Below are 16,781 nucleotides of genomic sequence, written 5' to 3'. Positions count from 1 at the left end.
ACACACAAAGCTGTTTAGCACATTACTGCAGGCAGAAATGTTACTTCAGCCTTTTGCAAAGAAATACTTGCTCAAACAATTCACAAGTAATTTCCTAGATATGAAAAGATGTTGCAGTACTGACATTTATTCTTATGAATACCTGTATGACTATGAATATTCCATGATCAAGCAGATTAAAACCTTAAGTAATTATACTGAGCTGTTTACTACTAAATTCCCTGATGAGTCAAAGCTGTATTTTCCATATTGTTTTGGTACAGAATATAGGAAATATATTTACATCAACCAAATGAGGACATATATAGCATGTGTTCAACTAAACTATTTAACATTGGTGAGAAAAAGTAGTAGTTGTGTGGAATTAATATAATGAATTGTTGTTACTAACTATTAAACTAGCTGCAAACAAATTCTCCAGCAATTATTTCATGCTCATAAAAACAAGCTGAGTTTGAAAACACAAAAAAACCTCATTATTTGTGAAAGCCTTGTATAAGTTAACTCAAGTACCACCCCTCCCCACCCCACAATTCAAACACAGGTTTGTCCTCATCTCACCTCTGAATCATCTGTTCAATCTGCCCTTTCTCCATCATGCTGTGCTGAGCTCATTGCTTCAGTCATATGAAATGGGAAGCTGGGAGACAGAAATGTTTTTGCACAATACCCTGGCCAGCTCCCATTCAGAAACAGTAAAATGAAAATGATACAAAAGGACATCAGCGGTCTTATTATACATACAGGGACATATCCTTTCAATGAGCTAGGCTCACAAGTAAGGATCAAAGATTTGGTGTTTGGAAGAAAAAATTTATTTTTTACTCTAATGGTACAGGGTCTTGGTTCAACAAACAGCCTAATACTCAATATGCTCTTCATGTTATGCTTGCTTTTGAGTAACAGGTGAACTGGAGTCTCTGCACACACAGTATTCATCAGGGAGTGCTTTTGTGCACCTGCAAAATTTTCATGCTCATTTACAAAAGCTGCTTTACCCTGCTGCAAACTCCCAAAAAGAACCAGTGGAACACAGCGGGAGGTAGGCAGTGCTAGGGATAAAGGCGTGAGAGTGTCTCCCAGCAGGATGTCTCCCAGGCTATTTATCAGTTCTCCTGTAAGTAAAACAGGAGATTGTAACTAAAGAGTCCTGTAACTAAAAATCCCTGCCACCATACTAACTGTGGCTATCCCCTAAAGCCAAACATTTTAGGGAGTGTATAGCTTGCATTTATCCTTTATAGCTCTTGACATGACAAAGATCTAGTTATTAGTTTCAGGTAGACTTGCACTTTATGGCATCTTTAACTTCTTTTTTGGAAATGGAAGAGAATGATTCTTCTCCCAGCTGGGGATTTAATGATTTTGACATTAAGTTGGGTTCATTGCATTCCTTCAAGTATTTTGCATTCTTTAGTTCTAGATAATTGTTCATCAGGGCAATTATAGAAAACAGCACAGCCTGGACCCCCAAAGTAGTGAAAACTCAATATTTTAAATTAAATCCACACCAACTGCGAGGCCTCAGCTCCTTGAAAATTAAAATCACAGCTCCTTCTTTCATGTTGTTTTTATCAAATCAGAATTTAGGGACTGAAAGAATTTTTTATACTAGTATATTTGACTTTGAGGGTGGAATTGCCAACTGTTGAAGCAAGCACTTTCTAACCCAAAGAAATTTCTCTTCAAAGTAGGATTTAAAAAAAAAAAATTGTTGATAGAATCTTACTCATTCTGAAAGTGAGCATTTTGTGATGTTGAGGAAACTCCTAGAACACAAAAGAAAATGAGAGAGATGGGCTTATGGAATCTTCTTGTCATTCAGGTGAAAAAAAACACACAAATGATTTTGAATTTGATATCTCTTAAAACATTACGATATTTGTCTTCTTTCTCACAAAATCAAGCAATAGTTTCTACACCACAGAAGCAAACATAGGTACAGAATAACAGGTGTTGATAACCCATGCAGGATAAGTACTAGTCACTGGTTCTCAAATGGAATATTATGTCCAGTGAAGAATATTCGTGGAAAAATAAGAATGATTATATTTTTAAAAAATTTTTACTATCACATCATAAGAAAAAGAAATCCTACTATGTAAGAAAGTCCCTTCTGGACAAATAATTTAATGTTAATAACAGTTCATGCAGCAGAAAGCTCTAAAATTCACTATAAAGAATAAATGACGATCCTAAGCTGCAATTGTTTATATTAATTTGCTTTTATTACTTCAGAGTGACTCAAATACACGTAATTTCAATGTCCTGTGACAGAAAAATGAAAACAATTATGATCCTTTATATACTCTATGTCACACGCTATGATTCTTGTAGCTGTCCTGTCAGGTACAGGAGCTGGACTTCAATGATGCTTGTGGGTCCCTTCCTACTTGGGATATTCCATGATTCTCCCTTTTCAAAAACATGGTATTAGAATCTCTATGTTATCAAAAAGTTATTTGCCTGCAAAAAATTATATTTTTTTCTTCATCATTGTAAATATAAATAAAGTATCCATGGCAAATATGTCTGGTGTAGTACAGGTTTTTTTTCTGACCTAAACAGCTGGCTGCAAGATCTATCTGTCTGTCTATCTATCTATCTATCTATCTATCTATCTATCTATCTATCTATCTCTCTATCTACATATACATATACAGATGTATAGATATATAGATGATATATAGATATATAGATATACAAATATATAGATATACAAATATATAGATATAGATATATAGGCATGGATTGCCAGGGACATGGTTTCTCCTCATAGTTTGTTATTTGGAGAGCTGTTTGATGAGAATGTGTAGTGATCTATAGTGATCTATAGTATTTCAGGCCAATAAAGAAAAAGACCAGCCCCACCACCAAAAATCCTTGAAAAATATGGATCTCAGAATTAAGTAAAATTTAAAATAATTCCATATGTTATACAAAATGTATATTTACATGCAAAGTACTTTTAGTTGTTTAATTTAAGACTCAGATACAGGCATCATTTATGGAGTCTATGGACAAAAAATGAAAAGAAATTGAATCATTGTTACTTTTGTTCCAGAATGTTCATTCCACAGCATTCCAGAATGCTTTGGTACAGTGATCAAAAGTAGGTGTGCATTAACATGTCAATGCATCATTTAACTTTTGATTATCACATTGCTTATTGCTCTTCTAGATGACACTCCTTTGTTAAATCAGATTTATCCTCCTGTCCCATGTGGGTTAGCTGGACCACTTTGTAAAACTTCAATGTTACTACTGAAAACAGAGTAAATAATGAAAAGAATTGAATGCTGCATGCCAGTCCCCTCGACAAGAGTGAGGAATGCAGACTTGCAGGGCTGAACTGGCCCTGATGCAGATTGTCCCTGTGAAGGGAGGAGCCTGGGGTCACAGGACACGTCTGTAGGGCACAGCAGGGAAAGCAGCCAATATTACTGGAATGAGGGAAGTGCTGTAAGTTGCTCTTCAATATTTGTTGGTAGCAATGCTGTGAACGTGGCCTTCCAGTTGCCATGGTTACAAGCAGACTTTCATACAGACTGGTAACAAAAAAGTGCCCTCCAGTTATTTGTTGCCTGTTTCACACGCTCCCCACTTTTCATAATGATTTATTCCAATTGCCTAGCACTTCTCATAGAAATATTCATCACCGTCTGGGGCTCAGTTTTTCATTCTTCTTCAGCTTCCACTAATAATTCAGGGCATTGAAGAACTGAAACAAATAGTAATGTTTAATTTTTTAATTTTTTTTTTAATACAGTAATTGCCTGGATGTTAACAGGTTAATTTTGTATAAAATCTAGGTTTTAAGACAGGATTTCAGCCATATGTGACTATTTTTCTTTTTCCCCCTATACACAGATATGTTAATTAATCATTAGCGAATTAATCTCCTCATCTTGCTTTTCAGAACTGTTTGTCAGCGTCTGTGCCTACTATAGAGCACACAGACAGGACTAAAAACTAGAGTGAGAGCTGACTTAACTATTTCCAGTTCACAAAATTAAAAAACTTAAAAAATATAAACCAGGGGAAGTAAACGAAACTTTGGTTTTTCCTAGAGCTGTTGTAGTGATCTACCATGTATACTATAACTAGGGAAAGTACCACAAAGTCTGTATCATAATTTTAAGCATATAGGAAGGCTGTCAACTTTTTCACTACAACAGATAAGTGGATTTTGTTGCCTGGACTGAAAATTTACCCTAGATAGAAGAAATTCTGTGACTCTAGGATTGTTCTCTGTGGTGGTCTTATTGGTATAGCTTGAGAAAGAAAAGCTACAGCCTGTCAGCCAAGATTCAAACTTTTTGTGAGCATTTCATTGCACTGAGTGACTAAAGCTATGAAACTATTCAGGTAACATCAGGTCAACTGCAAACCATGACCACCTCATGAATAAACTGTGTCTTCCCATGAATGTACCATGTCCCAGAAGAGAGTGACTGGGTAAGGTACTTCCTATCTGTTCTTTCAAATGCAATGCAGATTTGTCAAAAAGGGGCTTCTGGCACTGAGAGAGCCAGGGAGAGCTATTTAAAGTCCTCAACGTGTGTATTCACTGACAGCCCTTCAGTACCACTTAACATGCAATCTACTATCCGTAATTGTCTCTCGACTTAAGTAGTTGAACATCTCTCTGCTGGGGATAATAGCATTTTTAAAGTTAATCTGTATTTGCACAGGCTCTACAGAAGCTGTTTATCAAAGCTTATTTGACGCTTGAATTGCTGAGTCTGTCATATTGTTTTTATTTTTCTTTAATTATTAACAATATAGCAAGTAATTTCCTTAGCAGAAAGAAGTCCCCTCTGTATTATTATAATTTCATAATAGATGCAATAGCAAGTCTTGGTAATTTGGCAGTGTCCTTCTACATGTTTTAAACACTTCCTTCACAACAGGTTTTTGTTTTCATGAAACACAGTCTTCCCCACTCCATTCTTTCTCGGCACTCTTTCCAGTGTAGATAATACTTGGTGTGGAAAAGCACAGTGTATTGAAGTTATCACACTCATCCAAAGGGCAGAGTTCAAGATGAATCAGCAGATCACTTTTTGGGGGAAAACACGAGGAGCTCCATCCAATGCAGCACCCATGCATATGCCAGTGCCTGTGGGTAAACAGTGGCACAAGGCCAGAATGGGAAGGGGGCTTTGATCCAGTCCTTCAAGGACTAAATGACCACTACAGGGGATAAACATCAAGCCAGGTCCTTCCAGTCACACATGAAAGCAAATCATCAAAGGGAAAGCTTTCAGTTTGGGATTGCTTTGTATAAGTTCATACCAGTAATTAGTCACTGGTGCATTTTGCACAGGTCTGGCTTGTCAGGCAGTGTTTTGAATTACTTTCTCATTTTCTTACCATCCTATTTTCCTCTCAACATAGTCTTAACTTCCATGCCTAATAAAGTTCCTTAAAGTCATCCCTTCTGTAAGGGTTTATGATTATTCTGGCAAGTTTTATGTCATGATTTGAAAAGAAAATTAGTATTATTATTATTACTTTGTTGTTATTATTATTACCCCTGAAAAGAAAATTGGCTTTAGTATTGCCAAGGATGACTGGGAATGTAAATTTCAGGAAGCTGACAGGACTCCTACAAAATCTCACCTAGATTTTAAAGATGCTATTTTCATAGGGAGCAATGTCAGTATTGCTGCCTGTCCCATCCAAGGAACAAGTCTCACTACTAGAACAGATGACAGCAGGCAAGAAAATGACAATTGTGTGATGCCCTGTATTGCAAAAATCAAATATCCTGTTTGCCACATAGATTTTGAGGTAGCTCCAGAAAGCTAACCTTTATTTTTCAGGATTTCTGTTTTTCAGTTTGGACAACTATGGCATAAAATACTTTTCTTAATCTATTTTTCAACTTAAAAGAGGGTTGGCTAGCTGATTTTTAAAATGTTGACCAAAGAAACCTTTGACCAAATCAAACAGACAGTGTACTATTAAGGCATAAAGATATTTCTTCTCAGTCTTTCAGACTGGGTCCTCGTGTAGAAAGAACATGAAAATAACTAATCCATAGCTTCTTTTCCAAGAGCTGTGTGATTTAAGAGGTCTTCTCACTTTTGTCCAAACATAGACAAAATGGCAGTGTCTACTCAATCCTGTCTTACCAGAGGGGAGGACTTATCAAGACATTCTTTGAATGCAGGTATCTTCTCACCTGATAACAAATTATCAGGAAAAAACCTGAGTTGTCAAGTTGCTGTCATGGTTCTCCAGTAGCTACTGGTAAACTAAAGGCTGCTCTCCCTTAATGAAGGATGTGCAGAGTACCTTTCATTTAGCACAAGTGAGTAAAATTATCACAGGATACACATGAACTTATCAGGAAGTATGTTATTGCAAGTTCATGTTTGATTCAACTTCTTGATTATGGTTGCTGGACCCACATGAAAATTTAATATTGCTTTCCCAAGGAAAACAATTGTCAATGTGATGCTGTCGCTGTATTTCATGTGAGTTAATACTTTTATCTTCTGTTATCTAAATTATTAACTCCTGTCATTGGCATGCTGCTTGTGTGTGCTGGCTGACCTTTAAAATAACAATGAGGATTTTAAACCCACTCCTTATTAATACAACTCACACTTCAACAAGAAATGAGCTGAAGCAATTTATACTTATGGCAGAAGGTGACATATATGTTACTGCTACAGAATTTCCAAAATATTTCAGAGACATCTGTGCGACTTTTTTGTATCATTTCCCTGCATATTTTTCCTGTCATGGTGCTAATCAACACACCTTTCAGTGTGCAAGAAACAGCAGAAAGCAAAGATGCATGGAAAAAAAAAAGGAAAATAACAATATTTGGTAACACTAATAATGGAGAAATTGCAGCTGTAACTGGGAAGAGGACATCAGATTTTACAAGAACTTGAAGTTTTTCTTTATTTGGTATGTCAGACGGTTGCATATCTGAAGAGATGGGAAAAAATCTAAAATGAGGGAAGGCTAATAGACAATGTTGGGAATTGCAAGAAGAAGAAAATAATATATGTCAAGTTTTGGACAACTCAGACACCTTAACAACTTTCATTTTCAGTCACTCTTAAATCCTAAAGAAGAATAAGGGAATGTTAGTACAATGGTTTTCTATTCATCATGCATAATAAACAGAATCATTTAAGATTCAGATATCTCAGGTTTGCAAATTAGTTCTCATGGTGAGTCAGAAGGCAGTGACCAAAGCAAAATTATCATGTGAACCGAATGTGGTAAATCCTTCGCGATGCTCATAAATCACAAGGATTATTGCTGTGCCTATTTCCCTGAACTTTTGTTCTCTCAAGTAATTTGATTAATCTCAGTCACCCTGCAGCTATTTTACCAGTAAAAAGTACCTGAAGGTTCAGGGATTTTTTTTATTCTGTGCCTGTGCATGGGAGCTAGACACATATACATAATGTGTGTACGTGGAGATTCCATACAGCAATCCCCACTGCTCATCACTCAGTCACTTGGTATTTCCATGTTTGGACAACCACAGGCCAAAGAAAAGACACCACCATGATCAAAAAGTGGAAATCCTTGCTCAATACAAGCAAGGAACAACACAAGCAATGTCAACATGTCACTTCACAGAGAGAAGAAGAGTATTTGTGTCCCCCATACATCACCAGTCACTACTGATCAAGTCTAATTTCATTCCAGCTTCTTTCCCTGTGATTGGTATTCTGTGAGCAAGAAATTCAATGGTCCAGTAAACAGAAGATAGAGGGGTAGGGCTGCAGAGTGATATGTAAGGGTTTAAAAGGGGGGAAAATTAATTAATCCTGGGGTCAATTTGCCAAATCTGAAATTATGCTATCTAAAAAGTGTATTTTATGGAAAAGTAGCTATTTGAGACCAAGCTTTCCAATGCAGTTGAATATTTTGAATCGATAAAAAAGAAGCAGAACTCAGTGTGGCAACTCAAAGCTAACCATATTTACTGTTCTTTGAATTTGGATTTCAGTATTTTGTAAAGATTTGTCTTCTTATAAGTAACTAGGGAGGAATTTTTTTCTTCAAATACCACTGCTTCCACTGCTATTAATAATGAGGATTTTTTATGTAGATAATTATTATGATTATGATTCTTGTTACAAATATTTCCATGCAAGAAAACATGTATTGAACTTTCTCTTTGGTTTTGAATTCTGATCCCAAAATGTAACTAGGTACAACTTTCCTTTTCTTTCTCCTCGATTTTTCCCTTCTGACCTCATATGAGAACAAGATAGAGAAAAGATATCAAGATCTGGTAAAGAAATACAGACTGGTAAACCACCAGCCATCCAACCTGAAAAATGAAATAATCCAAAATTGAAGGTTATGTACTTGAGACCTCTGTTTAAAAGAAGAAAATTTACAAGTTTTCCCTTCTTCCATTGCCCACACTAGAAAAACCTTGATTTATATAACAAATATTTTTTCCTGGTTTTCTTAACCCTTCTTTCCTTTGCACATTATAAAGCTTGACAGATTTATCAGAAAAATTTTCATTGAAACAAGTAATCACAGTAGGATGTCATGTGTTTGATATTCATCCATGACCAGTGGAACCAGCATGTGTCTTTTCAATGATTTCAATGAGCCCTCCATCAAAGCCCCATGTCTGAATTGCAACTGCTTTCATTTATGCATTTTGTGATAAAAATTAGGCTATACTTATATCTTACTAATGGTATGAATAAAACAGATTATAAAATCCTGTAGAGGCAGTCTGTCAGTTTTAGAGACCCTTTGATAGCTACATTAGTTACACCTTTGCTTCTGATCTGACAGCATGCTTAAACAGTCATGGCTTAGTCACATTCATTGCAAGTAACCCAAGGTAAGACCTTAAATCTTTGGAAAAATCCATACGGGAACATCACTCCCCAAAGCTAAAACAAATAAATGAAACACTTTTTGAAATAGTGTTGAGATACACTTGAGAATTGAATTTGCTAGTTCTCAAAAAATCAATTCCAAAGTCTTTCTGAAAAATGCATCTGTTTTAATTAGTTATGTAACTTCTTCATTATATCCCTGTGTATCAGAACAACATGAAAAGAACGGGAGCAAGAAGTGAACAGAATAATAAGAGGTGCTGGGACTGCAATACACTTTTGAATAATTTGGCAGGTCTCTTTGCTTGGTAATGACAAACATAGGAACAAACATTATCCAAGCAGCTGCATCAATATGGCAAGTTACTTTATGAAGGTAAGTTTCATATGAGCAAAATCAGAGTAAAAAGCCAGAGTATTATTTTAACCCACTAATCTGGGAACAAGAAAATGCTTTAAATATGTTCAATTTTTTGCATTTTTTTTAAATTACCACTGCTTTTAGGAAGATATTTCAAAATCCTTGCACTTAATTGGAAACAATACACCCATCATGTACTCCTTTCTTATATCCTCCATTATTTTAGGGCTTCTCGTCTCCCCTTTTTGGTTTGGTTTGGTTTGGTTTTTGTTAAATTATTGGGTATTTTCTTTGTTTGATTGGTCAATGTTTGTTTGGGTTTGCTTTTTCTCTGGAAAGAAAGAAACAATCTAGCCCTGAGTACTGCAAGTGAAAGACAAACACATGGGCATGGGGGATCCATTTTCACTGGTCTTTTTCACAGTGAGACTGTTGTGCCCTTATGCCAAATATTTCATATTGATGGGAGGGGTACTGCGGTACAGGCAACTTTACAGCAGGGGTGAAGCAGGTGTAGTGCTGCCAGCATTGAAAAGGGGAATGGACAGTCTACTCTGAGAAGCAAGCATGGTGGTCACAGAAGCAGAGGGAAAAGCACCAAGCCCCATCATCTCTAAATATCATTAATTCAAACTAATTCAACACAGGGAGTTGCTGCCTGCCTATATCCTTAGTATCTACCAGGTGGGTAATGAACATACTTCTCATAGGCCAGGTGGGTAATGAACATACTCAGCTCTGCTCAGTCTTTGGAAATACCAATATACAGAGTCTCATCCTTTCTGTGCAGACTTTTGAGTTATATGGTTTAAGTAATAACCAATGACTCATGACCCTAAAAATTACTAGACTTTGCACACTAAGGCTTTTCTGTGTGACTAACTGATTTTCTATTCAGTGTCCCAACCAAAATATGAAGAATATACTTTAGAGAAATCTGCTGTGTTTGGTTTTGGGGTTTTTTTAATGCCAGTGATGTTTTGCACTTTTAAAATTTTTTTATTAATAATCAAAAGAAATTAGTAAATTCCAATTTGAAAAGAAATCTGTGAAATTCACAGCATTGTATGGTGTACATTTGAAATGAAACCCTCATAGAAAGTATTTCCTTAATTTCTCCTTCTGAACCAAAACTTTATGCCAGTTTTGGCCAGCCTCACTAAATTGCAAAATTATCCTAGTTCTGCCTTTTTTTCTCTTGTAAACCTGCAATTCATTAAAATGTCTGGCTCAGCTGCAACTGTAGTTTAATTTCACAGAACCAGGAGAGGAAAAATAAATGTGCATAAGTTGTAGTTTAATCAGTTTTAGAAAAGGATATTTCCATGTAAGGTCCTTGTTCTCACTGCTAGAAGCTGGAGGAAGGGTTACACAGAGGTAACGATAAGCCAATAGGGAAGAGATATGACTGTCTATACTTGGGATTTTATATACAGCAAAAAAGCTGAAAGAGCTCTTTTTTTTCAGATAATTGTTACACAGAGTTTTTAAAATATATGTAAAGGAAATGTTGAGGCAGACATTATTGTTTGATTTGTAATTGCAAGTATTGTTTAAGAAGAATATAACTTGTCAGCACTCTCACCCAGTAAAAGCATGGTATTGAAAACAGCACCACAAAACCAGCACATGGAATAGATTGTAATAGATTCCGGGCCCTCAGCTTAGTCTAAATAAGGCAATGGAATTTAGGCAATATTTTTCATTCAAGTCAGACAATTGTCATGTCTGTTGAATGCAGAAATTACTTAAAATTGTTCCTAGAAATCTGAAGGGGTTCTTGCACGCAGAAATTTCAGAAGACAGTACCATTTTTCTTAAGTCTCCCAGGCACTTTGTAATAGCTTACTTTCACTCTGGAAAGAAAAATAGTTTTCTGGCTAGAGTTACTCTTCACATTGCTGATAAATTGTAAACTGATTTGACAATTAGTCTGAATTAAAGATAGACGTGTCAAACAGATCACTTAGAAGCTGATCAAAAGTAAGTTAAAGTGTCAGGATGTAAAATAGAATTAATTAAAACTAGGATATGGCTGTAGATTTTTTTTTCTAAGAATAATTGTGACTCTGAATAAACAAAGACTCACAAGAATAAAAAAAGCCTCAGTACATCAAACAGTTTATAACTCCATTTTAAAAACCACAATATTCTACTATTTAGAGGGCTAAGAGTGCTTTTCAAAAAAATTATTTTGTGCACCAGTTCTTCATTGTGCATCTCTCTTCATGAATCCTCACTTACCTTGAAAATTCTCTGAAGTCCTTCAACTGACAATCTGTCTAACTCAGGAGCTAACCCTCCATCCTTGCAGGATCTAGGAAAGCTAACATTTATACTCCAGACTTAACAGCTTTGTTCAGGCTCTGGCACTTGCTTTTTGATTGGCTTAAGGAGTTCTGTTGTCCTGGGATGGGGTTTGAAAGTTGCCACCTTGGTACAGTGTTTTTATTAAAACTCTTGGAAGCTGAGTATCAATAGTACCCAAACTTAATTATGCTTTCTAAGCCAAAGCTGGTCCCCATGGAGACCCTTTGGCTGCAAAAGCTTTAGCAACACATATTAGCTGGGTAAATAGAGCTAATGGAGCAGTCAGTCTACTGCTTTGTGAAGGATCTGTATTCAGATAAAGTAGTTGTTTTAAATAGTTGCATATATTAATCTGTAATTGCACACAAACATTTTTGTATATGTTAATCATATTAATATAATATGATTAAATATTAGATACTTCTTTGACTGTGGGCTCAGGTGTGAGTATTCACTTTTGAGAATTAACTTGATCTAAGCCATAGTCATAATCATTTTGTTTTATAATTTAGAAGATTCCACATGTTAAAAAAGGATTAAAAATTGGAAGGAAACAGAGCTATCACAATTGAGACATTATGGTTAACCTCTGTTGATATCTATTTTCATGTTGTTAGTTACTGAAGGAGAAAGTTGACCCTTACTTCAAGACCAGTGCTATATTGTAATTGATCCCAAAGACAGTTTTGGTAGGCTTTGTTCTAACAAAAGCTCCCCAGAACTTTTTCTATTAAGAGAAAGCATTTCAGCCACAGCAAATGCAATGGGTTTTCACAGGATGGCATTCTGATATGAGAACCACACCTTTCCCATTAACCACAAGGAGATGGTACAGGAGAAGTGTAGGTAGGTAAATATAGCTCAGTTGATCCTTCAGAACATATGATGGAAAAGCAGCCAAAATGTGCAGCATACGACCTTTGTGCTACTCACAATGCCTCTTTCACAGTTCAATTTATAGCAATGCAACATAGAATGAAAATAGGGTTTGCTATTTGTTTGAATAGAAGGGATGTTTCCAATCCATGAACCAACTTAACATGCTACCATTTGACAGGAAGCACTAAAAAAAAAAAAAAAAAAGATTACAAACCTTTGTTCGGATAAAACTTACATTTAACTTAAAATTTATGGACAATCATTCATTTATTTCTGCAAACAGCCATTGAACTGTGGTTCTGTGTGCAGTATTTTGAAAAATAAAATCAGCATTTATTTGTACAAGCATTGGTGCCTTTTTGTCTGGTTCTTCTGATGGCTCTTTTAGGACAGAGTCAGAGAGCATAAATGCCATGATTTAGGTGACAGAGTCCCCTAATTAAGATTGAACTGACTCATTCCAGCAGCTGCAACAGAGACCTATTGATCAGTCCAAAGCATGAAATAAGTTCTTGGAGGATCCACTGGATAATTTCTAGTATGAATGAATATGACGTATCACCATCAAAACTGGAGAAGAATAACAATATTTTCATACACCTACACTGCAGAAAAACAAAAGATGCTAACAGCCCAGAAGTTACCTTCATGAAATCAGTCATTGTTTCTCCCATCATAGCTCTTTTGGTGAGTTTAATGAATTTCACCATGGCAGACTACTGCTTTGCTAGTCAGTTCATCATACTTCTAATAGTGTTGTATTTGATTTATAATATTTGTCTAGCATAAGTATATCTGGCAGAAGGCAATTAAAATAAAGTTCTTTGAGTTTACAAGGGTTTCAAGCCTAGAGAAAGCTTAATTAAAGTCAATCATGGAAAAAAGCACTTAGCCCTGCAGCCCTACACATTTGTCAGACATCTGAATCATGGGAAAGGTTAATTAGAGTCAAATGAGGAAAAAGTAAACACTGAAAGTGCTTTCTGGGGTTCATTAAGATTAAATAAATCAAAATATGAAATAGTGAACTTCATAACAATGATCCACACACATCTCTCTCTGCTTTTCTACAATCACACATTTTCCAAACTCACTGAATTAGCATCCTTGGCAAGCCCAACTCTTAGTCACACCAAGCCTCCATGATTGCAATTTGACAGTGAAAAGGAAGTAGATGAAACCTTTATGTCCTGTTACCTTGAGAGTAAAGCAACTTGAGTATACTTATTCATTCCAAAGGCAGAAAATTGTTGACAAGTTTTTTATTATTTCTCAGTCCCCTTTCTCTTTACTCTGTAGGATGAAGCAGAGAAAGTAAACTTTAAGAATCCTACTATAACTTGCTAATGCAAACCTTTTAAGTGAGGATAAATTGAGGCCTTGGATCAACAAAAATCCCAACAACTACTTCCTATTGATTCAGCCAAACAAATGAGAAATAAGTGGAGCTTCCTGAATGAAGAACATGAGTGCTTGCGGCTTCATGCTTGCACAAGTCTTTGGGAGCAGAAGATCGTGAAGAAAACCTCATGTGAGACAGGGAATCTCATGTACTTGGTTCTTGAGGAGAAAAGGAGTTTATAAAATTGAGAGCACAAGTCAAAAAAAAACAAAAGCAACAAACAAACTTGTTTTGGAGGACATTTGTTAGAGAAATATACCCAATGTATGTCTTGAGGGAGGCAGAAAAGAAGTGTCCAAATTTTTGGGTTTCTGAACAATGTATCTTCTTGAGGATTTTAAGTCCCTGTTTTCCACTGGAAATTAGTATCCCATCATAGTATTTCTTAACATGTCAGTCCTTTGTCTCCCTTGCACAAACTAGATTTTTATTGAACTAAATAGTTCAAAATTATCTTTGGTTAACAAGGATGTTGGTTATTGGGATCATGACGTTGTTGAAGTAGTTGGTTATATTCTGTGCCTTAAACAAGTTGAGATACTTCATCAATCTGGTTGTGATACAGGATGCAAATGTTGGACAAGAGGCATTTAGCAATATTGTCATTATTGTTATTGCACAGATCAGTGTCCAGCAGTAGAAATAATAATAAAAAAAAAATAAACTCTATGATAAAGTGGAAAGGCTTATAAAAAACAGATTTACAGGCTATAATTTTAAAAATGCACTTCTTATGCAACCTTACAGAGACATTTTTGACTTCAGGACAGCCTGTCTGCATAGCTGTTCTTTCTAATTGTCAATAAATCAAAATTTCATTCTCTTCTTTATGAACTATGAAATCTCATCCCATTTCTGTATCTTCATTCAATTTCTTTTTTGCAATCTGACTTCAGAATCCTATTATCTCTATACTCTTCTCATAATGCTTAAGTTTTAATGTAATTATGTTAATCAGAGCTTACAGTTTTCAATTAACTACTTACAGAGGGTCAGAAAAAAAAACTTCCTGCTGGTTTTGTTTATTTGTTTTCTCATCTTCCTCTGCAGCATCAGTGGCTGGCAACATAAAAGTAGAACATTTAGTCCACTACTCTGAAGAAAACTTGTGTCATTGATGTATCTGCTGGCATACTCAGGTCTGACCACTTCTCTCCTTTTCGTGGTGATGAAGCATAAGGTTAATTTATTCGATTTCTTGGTTTTCTGGTGCACTAGAAGATATATTTCATCCATTAGAATGATCTTGGCTTAATTTATCTGATCATTTCATAGGATCATATAAAATCATAAAAATGGTTTGGGTTGGACTCAAAGATCATATATTTCTAGCTCCCCTGCCAGGGACACAGATGCTACTCATTAGATCAGAGCCCTGTCCAACCTGGCCTTAAACACTTACTGGGAGGGGGCATACTGCCCACTTCTCTGGGCAAGCTGTTCCAGTGCTTTATCATCCCTGAGTAAAGAATTTCCTCCTAACATCTAAGCTAATCCTGTCCTCCTTTAGAATACAACCATTCCCCCTTGCCCTGTCACTATCTGCCCATATAAAAAATCCTTCTCCCTCCTTTTTGTAAGCACCTTTAAGGTTCTGAAATGTGATCTTCCCCAGAAACTTCTATTTTCCAGGCTGAACAACTTCAACTCTCTCCACCTGTCTTTGAAAAAGAGATGCCCCAGCCCTCTGATCATTTTTGTGGCCCTCATCTGGATTCACTCCAACAGGCCCATGTCTTTCTTGTGCTGAGGACCTCAGAGCTGGATGCAGCCCTCCAGGTGGGAGTGAACTCACCAGAGCAAAGCAGAGGGGTAGAATCATGTCCCTCGACCTGCTGGCCACACTGCTTCTGATGCAGCCCAGGACGTGATTGGTTTTCTGATCTGCAAACATTCACTGTGGTCCCATGTCCAGGTTTTTATCCTCAAGAGCCCCTAAAGCCCTTCTCCACAAGACTGCTCTCAGTGAGCTCTTCTCTCAATCTGAACTCATGTCTAGGATTGTCCCAGCCAAGGTACAACACCGTGCACTTGGACATGTTGAACTTCATGAGGTTCTTCCGGGCCCCATCTCTAAGTCCAGGTCCCTCTGGATGACATCCCCTCCTTCTGACATGTCAGATGCACCACTCACCTTCCTTCCTGTTGCAGACAGATTGCTCAGAAACTGGACTCATCTATTCACCGTCTCTAACACACTTTTGAGGACTGAATTATCTGGCTTAGCTAGAAAAAAGCTTTGGGCTTCATTTAAGGAAATTGGGCAACTTGAATACCTTCTAATCTTCTGATCAAATAATCTGAGTTAATTGCACCTGGTGGGCCTAAATTCAGTATATACCTCCAGTCTTCTTCGTTTTGTATGCAAATTGAACACCTCACACCATTATCTATAAAGCATGGTTTTCAGCCTTCTGTTTATTCTTACAGCTTTTATCTACATCTCCTGCAACTTTTTAACAACCCTGTTGAATCACTAACACCAAATTTGGCACAGTATCTCTATAATGTTTTCACTTCTTTCTGTATCTGCAAGTGAATGTCTTTGCTGGTAGTTTACAGTCTAAATGCTACTGAGAGAAAAAAAAATCCATTAAACATTTTCTTCCATGGCAGATGCCATGGAAGGGAAGGTTTAAACAACCTTCAGCAGGGAGAAAATCACAGTTCATTATCTACTAGAAGTCAGTACATGAAAACATCCAGCATAGAGAGATAATAAACTTGAAGAGAAAAAAATAGGAAGAAATTGAGTCTATAGACCTCCTTGACAGGAACACTCTTATCAACAAGAAACTAGGGACAATGAGTGTATTTAATACAGAGAGGAAAACTTACTGTTTGCATTTTAATAATTGCACTAGGTAAAGTCTGGTAAATAGCATGTGTATAATGAAAGACCTCATAAAAAGGGGCCAGAGCTGAGTGATTTTTGGGAAGTGTCAATGCATGGAATCAAAGTGGAATGCCAAATCTGAAATGC

The 16,781-nt window shown here is 36.4% G+C and overlaps 1 long non-coding RNA gene across 1 annotated transcript in view; it reads right to left on the bottom strand.

The window, feature by feature from the left end:
* Positions 1–11,603, bottom strand: part of LOC110482340 (uncharacterized) — a 39,769-nt gene extending 28,166 nt beyond the window's left edge. Inside the window, exon 1 of the long non-coding RNA XR_002467401.2 lies at positions 11,452–11,603. This is a non-coding gene — a long non-coding RNA (uncharacterized LOC110482340). The remainder of the gene's footprint in view (positions 1–11,451) is intronic.
* Positions 11,604–16,781: the final 5,178 nt, after the last annotated feature.

This window comes from Lonchura striata, chromosome 1 (assembly GCF_046129695.1).
Source record: "Lonchura striata isolate bLonStr1 chromosome 1, bLonStr1.mat, whole genome shotgun sequence".
NCBI lineage: Eukaryota > Metazoa > Chordata > Aves > Passeriformes > Estrildidae > Lonchura > Lonchura striata.
This window is presented reverse-complemented; position numbering and strand designations above follow the sequence as displayed.